Below are 14,492 nucleotides of genomic sequence, written 5' to 3' on the forward strand. Positions count from 1 at the left end.
TTTATTTTTTTCCTTAATACTTTTGGTGAAATCTGTATAAATCTGTATTAAATTTAAGAAATCTGTACTCTGTATTAAATCTGTATGCGCATGTAAAAATCTGTATAATACAGATAAATCTGTATAAATGGCATCTCTGGTTACGATAGCACTAGCTCCCACATTATCAGATCCGAATGGATTCCGAATCAATTCCGAATCGGCGAGAAATTTTCATTCGGAATTTCATGTGGAAATCATAATGGATTCCGAATCAATTCCAACTCCAGTGCAACAATCGATTCCGAATGAACCGGTTCGCCTACAACCTGTTGATTCGGAAATCATTCGGAATTGAGTGAGAAGATGCGGACTGAATTGTCAATTCGTCTTCTTCTTCTTCTTTCCTGATTTTGCACGTTTTCGGGCTGATTTTCAGTTTATTTTTAAACGAAAACATTATATAACTGAATATACAAGTTTAAATCTTCATGTTTTTCGGATATACAGAACTAGTAAATAACCAGTTCTTCTTAGAATCCCAACATAAACTGTTGAAATTCGCTGGAAATTAACAAAACGGCCTACCTTAGTCAGCATCAGCCATTCCTCTAGCTGGAGTGTAGTGAAATGGCTTAAGTCGCATAAATTTCACACTAACACATTCATAAAATGAGCAAATATTCAATGACATTTAAAATGTCACTGTCAACCAGGTTGATCGAGCAGTCAACTCAGGCGAAAATTCTAGCACTGAACCGATCGAGCACTAAAAAATCATGCAGTCGAGTAAGATTTCATTGCTCATTCCGTCATTTCGATAATGTGGGCTGCAGCGCCTTATTGTTGCCAGCGGGCTGCTTCCCACCGACTCTACACGGAACCGCAAATCAACCTAATATTAAGTACATTCCACCCAATTTTGGGGTTTCGTTCAATAACCTAATTTTAGGTAAAGTGGCTCTAGGTTATTCTTCGTAAGACACGTGCAAAAAAATACTCAAAGATGAGTTATATTTACTCTATAGTTGAGTCATATTGACTCAATTTCAAGTTAATACGGTTTACTTAATTTTAGCTTATTGAACGAAACTCTCGCTGTTGGGTGGTTTTGCTCTTTGTATTTTGACAACAATTGAAGGAGCGAATGAAAGGAAGTACTCAAAATTAAGTAAAAAGAAGTCAAATAATAGGTAGTTTTTATTTTCCGTGTACGCTCGGATTTCAACACGCTGATCAGCAAAGGACTACAGGCAACAATCCGTTTATGTACTGCAGGCTAGAGATGGTCGGGTATAGAAATTCTTATACCCGAACCCGACCCGTACCCGAGTGATCAGCAAAAAAATTTACCGATTACAAATTAAAAAAATTACCCGTACCCGATCAATAATAAAAAAAAATTACCCGTACCAGACCCATACCCGATAAAAAATTTTACCCGTACCCGATTAAAAATTTCCTGTACCCGTACCCGACCCAAAATTCATAATGGAAAAAATAAAGTGTTTTAGATAGCGAGTCGTATCAGGCTCTAGTTAGTAAATAAAATACATTAAAATGCTTGTTTACATTTAAACATATAAATACACTGTGAAACATGAATAGATTCATTAACTTTTCGTTTGAGTGTTTGAACAGAATGATTTTACAAGGATAATTTTTTTAAATATTACCATTTAATTCTGTTATAAGTATATCACGTCACTATACAAATTCACTATGTATCTCACGACACTATAAATCTTGTATAATAAACGTCACATCACATATGCGCATTTCGAATACAATTTATATTCTTCTTCAGTGTGATAGTTTTGTTTAGTTATTATTGAATAGATTTCCAATGTCTTTGGTACTTTATACTCATTTACAAATGTCAACAAAAGGGTGTAATATCTACTCAAATTTTTCGAGAAACATATTTACCCAAAATGTCGTAATACCCGTTGAATTCAATTTTGGGTAGGTAGGTTTTTACAAAACAGTGCGACTTTTGATCCAATTCTTTAGAACCACAAGTAAGCGTGCTCATTATCTTGATACACAAATTAAAATTCACATTCGAATCACTTGAAAAATCACGCAAAACGGTTCCAAATGTCAAATTGAATATTATACGTGACGAACATGAATGCTGTTCGAACATCCACAACAATGGAGTATCATCGGTTCGTTTATCGTGAATTGACCAAGCATCAAATAATGTACGTGTATTCCCGGTGTAAAAAATTCAATTTTGAAAATGGTGAACTGTGAGTCCTTCAAGTGTAAGTAGATTGAACATTTGCGAGAAATTTTTTTTGGTTTACATTTTTTGTAAGCCTCACAAACCCACACCCACGATGTTAACGGTAGCTGGTGGTTTTTACAGCCATTGAACTTCTGTGCCACTTCCGCCCTCAACACGGTAAACACGGTGAAAATTTGAGTATTTCGCGAGAAAAGATTTTCACCCGTACTTTTGCGACTCCACGTTGTCACGCATCGAGATTTTCCGTGAAAAGAAACGAAAATTAACTGACAATATAGCCCAACTTGCTGTGCCATCAATCGGTGTCATTTCAAGTGAGGTGACACCACCCAGAAGTGAAGAATAAGATGAACTTCTATGCAGATTTTCTGAAATGAATGTTCATGTTTTTATGGTTAGAATCCTAATGATTTATATGAACATTTTGAAAATCTCCAACCAATATTTAAAATAACAGTTTTCTGGTATCTGAATATGATATGAGTACTACACACTTAGAAAATTTCGCAGTATTCGGTAATTTTTTACCGAATTTTCAACAGCTGAACGTTCGGTAATTGGATTGATTACCGATCGTTCGGTAATTGCTGAACTGTCAAACAACTACCGTAAACTGTAAACCAATTGGATCTAACAGATTGTTCGGTAATTTTTGTTTGTTTGTTTTCCTTTGGTTAAAAAATTTTCGGAATTCACAAAACAACACATATTCACAAAAACGAATGGAGAAAATGGTTTTCTTCCACGAGAAATTTAAAAATTGTCAGATGTTCCAACTGACCGGAATTATGAGCGCCTTCCAAAACACTGCACAATCCGTCGAGTTCAACAAAAATTACCCTTGAACGATTTGTGTTGGCAGCAAGTGGACAAGTGATACAAAATTATTTTCTGCCTATAAGTAAACAAAAAGTTGTTAGTGGCTCTAATGTCTTGAACACTTTTAACACCTGTACCTCAATCCATTCGATGAACCCTTCAAAATTTTTTTCGTTTGGTTAATAAAAAGATACTCCCTGAATAATTCAATACATATTTGACAGTTAGTTTCATGACAATCAATTTTCACCGAAGTTCGGTTATTGGAAGATAACTTTACCAAACGGACAGTATGATTTTTACCGTATTCGGCGACTATTCAGGTTTACCGTATCAATTGTATATCTAATACAGAATTCTGTAATGAAAATTTACGTTAAACTGATCGTTCGGTGAAAATTTGCATAATTGTTGTAAAATAAAACCTATGTACCGAAATATCGATTATTTCTATAGATTACCGAAAGATCTCGTCAAAAATATTATCAAACAAAGGAATTAAATCTTAGTGTGAACACTACATTTTATATTTGAATCAAATAATTATTACTGGATTGTGCATTAAACAGCTTTAAAAGTCCAGTCCATTAAAACCTACTCGAAAAGTAGGGTCTGACCGCAACATCTTAGAGCTAAGGCAGTGTGTCTTATTAAATATGTCATAAAAAGTAGGGTGGAAAATATTCACATAACTTTTCACGTAACTATGATTGATCGTTTTTTTTAAATGAAGAAAAAAAAATTTTTTTTCTGGAAAGAGATGTAAGTTGTCAGGTCTGGTCCTAGGCGCGAATGTCAAAACCCCTTGAATCAAATTGTTTATTTTCCGGAAAAACTGTTTTGCAATAAAAAATTCTCGTCAACGTGTAAACATTTATGTGAAGTATAAATGGTTGGGTAATCGATCAGAAAAAAAAAAATTACCCGTACCCGAGTGAGCAGTAAATTTTTTTACCCGAACCGACCCGTACCCGAATAAGCAGTACATTTTTTTACCCGTTCCCGACCCGTACCCGATCGAAAATAAAAATTTTTACCCGTACCCGACCAAAAATACGGGTACGGGTATGGGTCGGGTTTTGGGTAAAATACCCGAGACCCAACCATCTCTACTGCAGGCTTCAAAATAACTGTTCCGGCTTTGAACCACTACAAAGCAGTGGAATGTTTCCTAAAGCAGACAAAAGCGGAATACACACGATATTGCGCCAACAAACCTATGAAGGTTGTACCACAGACTAACAGACAGGACACTCAAATTTGATTCTTCAATCATTTTAACGGTCATTTCGAATATTCCTTTATTTGGGACAGTACTCACATGTGTCATGATGGCGCCACGTTACCCTATCAAAAACATCATGTCTGTCATCTAGACTGTCTTTATTTTTTTCATTTACCAACAGAGTTGCCATTCATACAGAATTACCTGTAATGTATTGATTTGTATACGTCCATGCGAATTTCATGCAGGATACAGATTTAATACATATTGCCAAAGATAAACTGAAGATTACAATGTTCCATACGTTTCATTGAAAAATGTTGGGTCAGTAATCGTGAACCAGTTGGTTCAGTAATAATGTAATTTTATTGACCCTCCGTTAACAAGCGTCGACTAGTTCCGACAAAATGCCATGGAAACAATACAAGTTAGAAAGGAAGCACACATATGTTTACATTCAGCATATAATGATTTCTTGCCACAACTGATGCTTCATGGGATGAGGCTATAACAAACTAAATAAATTCTAGACAATGGTTCTAAGTAGTTTTCACTTTCTTATTCTAAGAATCACTGATATAAAGCGAAATTTCTTAATATCGTTCATACTGTAACTTGATATTTTTCCAAACATAAACAATCATTGTCATAGTTACGACGCATCTAGTGATCAGACACTTGTTGTTTTGCATCAAAATACTCAAATTGACAGTGAACCGAGCTCATCGTGGGGTCCTATTCAAATGATACCTAAGAAATCGCAGACTACTCTATCTTGAGTTTATCTTTGATATTGCCTAAACTATATACATAATTGCGCCTACTTCTCATCCTCCAACTCAACAAAAAATCGAACCCGTTTTGTTACAATATTTACTTGCTTCTGGTCTGCCGCCACTTAATTTCGGGTGAAAACTACCAACACAATAAAAAATAGTCTAGATGAACAAATTTGAGTCGAATAAATGGTTACCCTCCAACATCAAGAAAAAGTTAAATATATTATCAACGTAATCCAATAAATCATTGTGACGATTCATTTTCAAATATTTTGATGAAATCAGGCATCCCTGCAAGCAGCTGATCGGTGTTGACAAACGAGGGGAAACCAACTAGTAAAAAAACTTTTACATAACACAAGGGGTGTACAGATAGTAAATAGTTCGCGCAGTACAATATAGGTGGAACTAGTGCATCACGAAAAATAATTTTTATTAGAATTTACTCATACTGTCATGTCTGTTAGTCTGTGGTTGTACCAAATGCAAATTGTAATACGGAATGCTTCAAAAAATTTTCAAGAACACATTTTACTTTCTGAGGTACACTGTCATGATACACTGTCAGAGTGACAATGTACTTTAACGAATTTTCTATAGAACTAGCAACGCTGAATAGTAAAGACTAGTTCACCATAACTAATGTTTATTAATATTTTTCTTTTGATTCGTCTGTTAGCAGACGGCTAAAAATTCACAAGCGAAGTCGGGAGAGCAGGACGAAATAGTAATATTGCGACCTGGATACTGTTTTATAACTACTCGGATATGCTTCTTTTAAGAAAAAACGATGGATTGTAAGTGAACTAATCGGTTCTATAATTGAAAAACAAATCAAATATGATCGTTTGCCTTTTAGATAATTCCATATCGGTTAAAGCTACACAGGCTCATCTGAACATTTTCCGAATGGTAAATTACTGTGAAAACGAGGCGGATTGTCGTCGAACTCAACAGCTGGACTACTTTACGGAACGTTTTACCCACCAGGAGTGTTTGGAAAATCGAGCCACTGCTTACGACAACTGTCTAATGCAGGGAGAGTATAAGAGTGTCGATGTTACGGATGAAAAGCTAATGAATTGGGAAGTGTGCGTCAGTGTGCGATGCTACAACGGCTTGTTTAATATTTGTCGATCACTTGCGGTCCAGTAAAATAACACTGGCATCGGTTATGAATATGCACTGTCACTTCCGTACGTAACGAAGGTAAACTTAGAAAAATATGACAAATGTTGGAAATTTCTCAAAAGTATGCAGCTGAATAATTGTCTTTTGTTGGATACAGATACTGCTGCTAACGCAGAAAATGCAGACAGTGCTAGTGATTCCAGTGGTGATGGCACTGGGCACTGATTGAAGACGCTTGGCTCGTGAAGCTTCTACGAACAGTTATGCCGGTAGTGGTGGAAATCTGAATCCAGCTTAACCAAGAACACAGTTGGTAAATAAATAAAATGTTCGTCGTTTATGAACTGTATGTATTCATAATAAGATTCATGAGTTATCAAACAAAAAAAAAACAAAATATATATATATATATATATATATATATATATATATATATATATATATATATATATATATATATATATATATATATATATATATATATATATATATATATATATATATATATATATATATATATATATATATATATATATATATATATATATATATATATATATATATATATATATATATATATATATAAGTTAACGCCAAATCCGCGACGCCAGCAATTGTGACCAAGGGGTCATCTATCGAGTCTGCCACACCGGCACCTGCTATACGATACGCCACGACATCGAGCCAGCCTAGTTCTGGATCAGCACTTTCGACGCATGGATACTTGGAAACACCGACCATCAGGGCGGACAACGTGACCAGCAGACCATCGTCAAATGCAGGATCAGCAGCTTTAGGGAAAGCCAGGGCCATCGTGCAGTCGATATAGAATAAATCAAGTCAGTCTAGTTCTTACCTCCACAGTGTGCAGTTTAGTTATTATTTTAAAAAATCCGAAATCCCCAAGTGGGTTATTAATTGGCGCAGTCGGAAACGGATTCTTCACTTGTGCCTTTAACCGCAATTGTGCATTTACGAGCGTACATCGTAAACTTGTGTTGAAAGCCAGTGAAAAATCTGTCGAACCATTCCCGTCTCTTCATCCGCGATTAAAGCATCCACGAAGGCATATCGTAGTGATTTGTGGTGAGCAGACAGAAGGAAGACCGTTAGACTACAGTCTGACCTCGAACAAATTCAGAAATTTAATTTAGGTGAGTTGTTTTAATCTTAACTATTTTATCGTAACTATAACTAACCATACTTATCAAACGACAAAACTAACAAGTGAAAGTGAAAGTGCAAGTGAAAAAGTTATTAAAATAAAGTATTAAGCTAAATAAAAAATGGATCCATCCAATCATTTCCAACAACAAATCGCAACTTTGCGACAAGAACTCGTAGAAAAAGACGAAATAATTCAGCAGCTTCAAATGGAAGCAGAAGGGGCCGCCGAAGCCGCACATAGAGCCCGGCAAGCACAAGCTGCGCAAGCGGCAGCCGCAGCAAACATAGAACAATTATCACCTGCTGAAAAGGTTCTGAAATCACTTCAGACGCCGCAGATTATAAGGGACTTGCCATCATTTAATGGAGATCCCGTTAAACTGCATTCATTTCTTCGATCGATCGATAATTTAATGCCACTTATCGATTCAGTGCAAGGAACAACTATGCACACAATTTGGACTCAAGCAATACGATCTAAGATTGTCGGTGACGCCGACAACGTTTTAGAACTTTATGGAACAAATTTAGACTGGAATGAGATCAAATCAAACCTGATAACACACTACAGTGACCGAAGGGATGAGGTTTCTCTTACCAAGGACCTATTCGGAATCACTCAAACTGGTACAGTGGAAGATTTGTATGGAAAAATCTCGCATATTGTATCACTTTTGGTAAATTTGCTCAACCTTAACGAAGCAAATGGCCAAGTGAAATACGCCAAGAACTCATTTTACCAACAAATGGGTCTCAAAGTTTTTCTCGCCGGACTAAAGGACCCGCTTGGGCCAATAATCCGTGCACAAACACCAGGTAGCCTTAAAGAAGCATTAAGGTTATGCCTGGAAGAGAACAATTACCATTACGCCAAAACGAAAGCACCTCCACCACCAATCCCTTTCAAGCCTCAACGATACATGCATCCTCCTCCAATGCCAAATTTGCAGGCTCCCCGGCAATTTCAACCAATTCAACATCGAAACCATTTCACACAGTTCCCACCGAGACAAAATTTTGGCTCTTTCCTGCAATATCCTCCAAGAATGCAACAATTTCAAGTTAAGCCATTCCCATATAAACCGACACCCAACCCGTTCCATATGATGAGATCTCAGAACACAATGCCATCTCCCTACCACCCGTTCGCAAATAATGCTTTCGCCCCGAAAATCAATCCTCAGCCTAAGCCTACACCCATGGACGTTGACCAGTCGATGAGATCACAAAAGATCAACTATATGAACAGACCAAATTATCACATCGGAGAAGAATTTCCCTACGATGGAATTTATCCATACGAATTTTATACTGACTATCATTACCCACCAAACGACAGTGGTAATGCCGATGAAGGTCAAGAACCACAACAACAACATTTAAAACAATCAGATCAAATTTGTGATGACGCTACAGCCGAGCCGGTAGCCGTAGTTGAAACAGACGATCTAAATTTTCAGACGGTCGAATGTTTACCACCGCAAACATAAACAACTTTATCCCTTACATAGTAAGAGAAACGAACAAAGGGCCTTTACGCTTCCTCATAGACACAGGCGCAAACAAAAATTACATTGATCCGAAACACGTTAATTATTCAAAATGCAAATTGACAAATCCAATGCGCGTGCGAAATGTACATGGCTCTCACGAAATAGACCGTTTTGTAAAATTAAACCCTTTCCCACAAATTCAAGGAGTTGAAGAATCAACGTTCTTCGTTTTTCAGTTCCACCCCTTCTTTGATGGCCTTATTGGCTATGAAACACTAAAAAATTCCAAAGCAAACATTTTGACTGAAACAAATGAATTACAACTCCCAAACGGAACAATAAAAATGTTTCGGAAATATCCCGATGTTCAGAATATTAGTCTGAATTCTCAAGAAACAAAAACCGTTGGTATCCCCACCAAAACTAAAGACGGAGACTTTTTCCTAGAGAGCGATCTCCTTGTTCAGGAAAATGTTGTTATTCATTCTGGCTTGTACAATATCTCTGATCATCAAACTCGTGTTATTATAACGAACTATTCAAACGAACCACTCAAGATTAATTTAGATCACGAATTGTTGAAACCTGAAATCAATAACTTTGAAACTAGAACACCTGTCTTCAACAAACCTGGCATAAAAAAATCTCTTTTCGAGCAACTGCGAATTTCACACTTAAACGACGAAGAGCGAAATAAACTTTTGAAAGTGATTCACAAGTATGATGATGTGTTTTATATCGAAGGTGATGAGCTTACTTTTACAAATGCCATAAAACACCGTATAAAAACAAAAGATGATTTACCGGTTCATGCAAAATCGTACCGCTACCCTTTTTGTCATAAAGAAGAGGTACAGCGTCAGATTTCTAAAATGCTCGAACAAGGTATCATCCAGCATTCTAATAGTCCATGGACGTCCCCTGTGTGGATCGTGCCAAAAAAATTAGATGGTTCCGGTCATAAAAAATGGCGTCTCGTTATAGATTACAGGAAACTTAACGAGAAAACAGTCGATGACCGCTATCCAATTCCAAATATTACAGACATCCTCGATAAATTAGGACGCTGTATGTATTTTACAACTTTAGATCTCGCTTCTGGCTTCCACCAAGTCGAGGTCGAAAAATCTGACATTCCAAAAACTGCATTTAGTGTCGAAAATGGACACTACGAATTTCTAAGAATGCCCTTCGGGTTGAAAAATGCACCTTCTACATTCCAGCGTGTGATGGACAATGTATTGAGGGAGCATATCGGTGTCATCTGCCTTGTGTATATGGATGACATCATTGTTTTTTCCACTAGTTTGACAGAGCATCTCGACAACCTGTCAAAGATTTTCGCTACGCTTCAGAAACATAACTTAAAAATTCAACTAGACAAGAGCGAATTCCTTCAGAGGGAAGTTGCCTTTTTGGGTCACATTGTGACGACGGATGGAGTTAAACCAAATCCGGACAAAATAGAAATTATTCAAAAATGGCCGATTCCTCAAAATGAAAAAGAACTACGAGGTTTCCTCGGGATTCTTGGCTACTATCGGAAGTTTATTCGAGACTTTGCTAAGATAGCAAAGCCTCTCACTAACGCTTTAAGAAAAGGTGAATCGATTACACATTCAAAAGAATTTACAACAGCCTTCGAAAAATGCAAGAATATTCTTTCTGGAAGCGATATCCTACAATATCCAGACTTTTCAAAACCATTCGTGCTGACTACAGACGCTTCCAATTTTGCTATTGGAGCAGTTCTGTCCCAAGGTGTCATTGGTAGTGATAAACCAATAGCGTTTGCCTCCAGGACCCTGAATAAGTCAGAGGAGAAATACTCCACTATAGAAAAAGAACTCCTCGCGGTTGTATGGGCCTGTAAATATTTTCGACCATACCTTTATGGACGAAAATTTATCCTGTACACCGATCATAAACCACTAACATATGGTTTAAACCTAAAAGATACTAACAACAGACTAGTTCACTGGCGTCTTTCGCTGAGTGAGTTCGAATACGAGATCAAATATAGGCCAGGGAAACAAAATATCGTTGCAGATAGTCTATCCCGAATTCAAAACGAACTTAATGTGAACGAGAGCGTCTCATCCGAGGACATGAGCATACACTCTGCTGACACAGACGCTTCAGAGTTCATAAAATGTACCGAATTACCCTTGAACACCTTCAGCAATCAAATTGTTCTCAAGATAGGACCAGATGAACCAGATGATTATCAACAAATTTTTCCGAATATCTTTCGAAGAACAATCACAAGGTTGGTATTTGGGATACCTCTATTAATAAGAATATTCAAAGAATATATGGACCTGAGACGAACGAATTGTATTCTTTGCCCAGAGTCTTTAATGAATAGTATACAAATAGTTTATAAAAACTATTTTAGTAGATGCAAGACTTTCAAAGTATTCATGACACAGAAACTCTTAATCGACGTAACTACAGCAGAAGAACAAAGTCTTCTAATAGAACAAACTCATGAATCAGCTCATAGAGGTGTTTGGGAGAACAAAAAAAAGGCGGGTGGGTAATGTCAGAGACATAACTGGATGTCGTGAATACGAAAACAACTGACATGTTCCTTAACACTTCCGAATATCAATTGTATGAATTATGCACGCATTCCCCTTTTTCACATTTTTCGCAAAAACAAAGAAGGCTTCACTTGATCTCGATTACTGTGAATTTCACACAGCGAAAAGTGCACAAATCTAAGCAAACTGTTCTTGATTTGTAGTAAACTGAGGATATTTCCCTACGATTTGCAAACAACAAATCCTAATAGTTCTTTAGAAAACTTTTAGAGCCATTAGAACGGCTGATATTGTGCAATGCTCTCCACCGTTGTTTTTTTCCCAATGCTAATGACTGGCAGCTGTGACGAATTCGCTCTTGTCGAAAGCGAAACTAGCTATGCAGACGACACAAAACACATCTGCTCATAAGGGCGATAGAATCCAAACTGATTCAATTTTTGTTAAGAGATTTCCTATTATGTTTTTTCGTTTGTAGCTTTTTCACTAATGGGCGGTCCTAACGGCTATAAAAATAGCCGCATTCAGAATTTTAATGTTGATTATTTCATTTCGGATTTGCATAATTTATTGAAAGAAACTATCAATATGCTGAAGGGACTCGTTTCTAGCATTCAGAAAAGTCAAATTGCGTAATTCTCTCCGCATTAAACTCTGGAACATTTTTCGCAAAAACAAAGAAGGCTTCACTTGATCTCGATTACTGTGAATTTCACACAGCGAAAAGTGCACAAATCTAAGCAAAATATTCTTGATTTGCAGTAAACTGAGGATATTTCCCTACGATTTGCAAACAACAAATCCTAATAGTTCTTTAGAAAACTTTTAGAGCCATTAGAACGGCTGATATTGTGCAATGCTCTCCACCGTTGTTTTTTTTCCCAATGCTAATGACTGGCAGCTGTGACGTAATCGCTCTTGTCGAAAGCGTGCAGACGACACAAAACACATCTGCTCGCAGTGGCGATACAATCCAAACTGATTCAAGTTTTGTTGAGAGGCTTGTTTCTACCTGATTTCGTTTGTAGCTTTTTCACTAATGGGCGGTCCTAACGGCTATAAAAATAGCCGCATACAGAATTTTAATGTCGATTATTTCATTTCGGTTTTGCATATTTTATTGAAAGAAACTATCAATATGCTGAAGGGACTCGTTTCTAGCATTCACAAGGACCAAATTGAGGAACTCACTGCGATATTCACCTTTGGCTGGTCCTCGCGCTTCGATGGCCAGCAAGCGAATGAGAGATGCGACCTGAGCGTTTGAGGTTTTTATTAACCACGCAGAAGGTGCATTCTCTCTCGCTGCTGGTTAACTCCCGCTGCTGCTGATGGCTGGTCCTCGCGCCTCGACGGCCAGCAAGCGAATGAGAGATGCGACCTGAGCGTTTGAGGTTTTTATTAACCACGCAGAAGGTGCATTCTCTCCCGCTGCTGCTGCTGGCTGGTCCTCGCGCTTCGATGGCCAGCAAGCGAATGAGAGATGCGACCTGAGCGTTTGAGGTTTTTATTAACCACGCAGAAGGTGCATTCTCTCTCGCTGCTGGTTAACTCCCGCTGCTGCTGCTGGCTGGTCCACGCGCCTCGATGGCCAGCAAGCGAATGAGAGATGCGACCTGAGCGTTTGAGGTTTTTATTAACCACGCAGAAGGTGCATTCTCTGTCGCTGCTGGTTGATGACTCCACTCCCACGACGTCTGCTTCCATCGAACGCACGAAAAGAAATGATCGATTTTCGACCACGGTTCCCCTTTTATACGCATTCAGTTGAAGATATGTGCCTGACTATCTCAAAATCGTCGTCCTTGCGCGAAAAACCCAAGCGAAAGTAAAAAGTTTTCCGCGTTGTTTTCAAATTTTAAGAAAACTTAATTTTTGAGTTGTTTGTGGTTATCGCACACTGTTCAAAATATTATCCTGAATTCCTGATCATATTTTTGATGAAATGGTGAAAGAATTATGTTGCTACCATTAATACAAGTCGAGATATTCGCGATTAAGTTCTGCCCATTCTTCCATATGGCTAATTTTGAAAAGGCGCCCCATAGTAAAGTAAGTCGTATTCACGACAAAACAAATTTCTAACAGATTCTTTTTCCCTAAAATGAGATTCAAAATTCAACGATATGTAAAACTATGTGAAGTGTGTAACAAAAATAAATATGATAGGCATCCTTATAATATCCGTCATGGTTCAACACCTAACACAAAAAAGCCTTTGGAAATTATTCATATTGATATTTTTATAACTCAACCCTATATTTTCCTATCAGTTATTGATAAATTTTCCAGATTTGGTGTCTTAATTCCCATTAAATCCAGAACCATAACAGATATTAGAAAAGGTTTATTGAAATATTTCTCAACGTACGGAACACCCGGGCTAATTGTTAGCGACAACGAACCAGCCTTGAGATCAGCAGAGATAAGAGGTTTGATCCAAAATTTAAACATCCAAATTCACTTCATCCCGGCCAATCACAGCGAAAGCAACGGAATGGTCGAAAGGTTTCACTCCACGATAGCAGAAATCTTTCGATGCATAAAACATCAATATGCTGATCTGAATAATAAGGAAATTTTCTTGATTGCTAGTACTTTATACAATAATACCATCCATACTGCTACAGGTCTTAAACCAAGAGAAATATTTTATGGGTTAAAGGACGGGCAGGAAAGACCTCTGAATATCGACACCATGCTTGAAGAACGCAACAAATTTTATGATGAAGTTATCTTAGCTAATGAAAAAACAAGAAGCAAAAATTTACTCTATCATAACAAAAATCGAGAGGTAAAACCACATATGGATGAGAATAAAACAGTTTACAAAAAAGTACAAGGAATTAAGAGAAAAACCATTCAGCGATATTTCCAAACCAGAGCTATTGAAGACAAAGGAAGAACAGCTCGCGATAGCACTGGTCGGGAAATTCATAAAGAAAATATTAAAAGACTTTGAAACTAACTTTCATATTTTTCAGATGGACTGGCTGATCATCATAATGACCTTGATTCCTTTTTCCTACCCAAAATTCATCCAAATTCACGATATCACAAATAACCCAGGCGCATTGACTCTCAGTACGGGAGAAGGCA

At 37.3% G+C, this 14,492-nt stretch overlaps 1 protein-coding gene and 1 long non-coding RNA gene across 2 annotated transcripts in view; one reads left to right on the forward strand and one right to left on the reverse strand.

Annotated features, from left to right (window-relative positions):
• Positions 1-14,492, reverse strand: part of LOC131439201 (uncharacterized) — a 600,687-nt gene that overhangs the window by 411,338 nt on the left and 174,857 nt on the right. The window lies entirely within an intron of this gene.
• On the forward strand, positions 5,726-6,479 carry LOC131439204 (uncharacterized). Its single transcript, XR_009231080.1, has 3 exons — positions 5,726-5,853; positions 5,916-6,265; positions 6,345-6,479. It is a non-coding gene; the product is annotated as an uncharacterized LOC131439204 (long non-coding RNA).

This window comes from Malaya genurostris, chromosome 3 (genome assembly GCF_030247185.1).
Source record: "Malaya genurostris strain Urasoe2022 chromosome 3, Malgen_1.1, whole genome shotgun sequence".
NCBI classification, from domain to species: domain Eukaryota; kingdom Metazoa; phylum Arthropoda; class Insecta; order Diptera; family Culicidae; genus Malaya; species Malaya genurostris.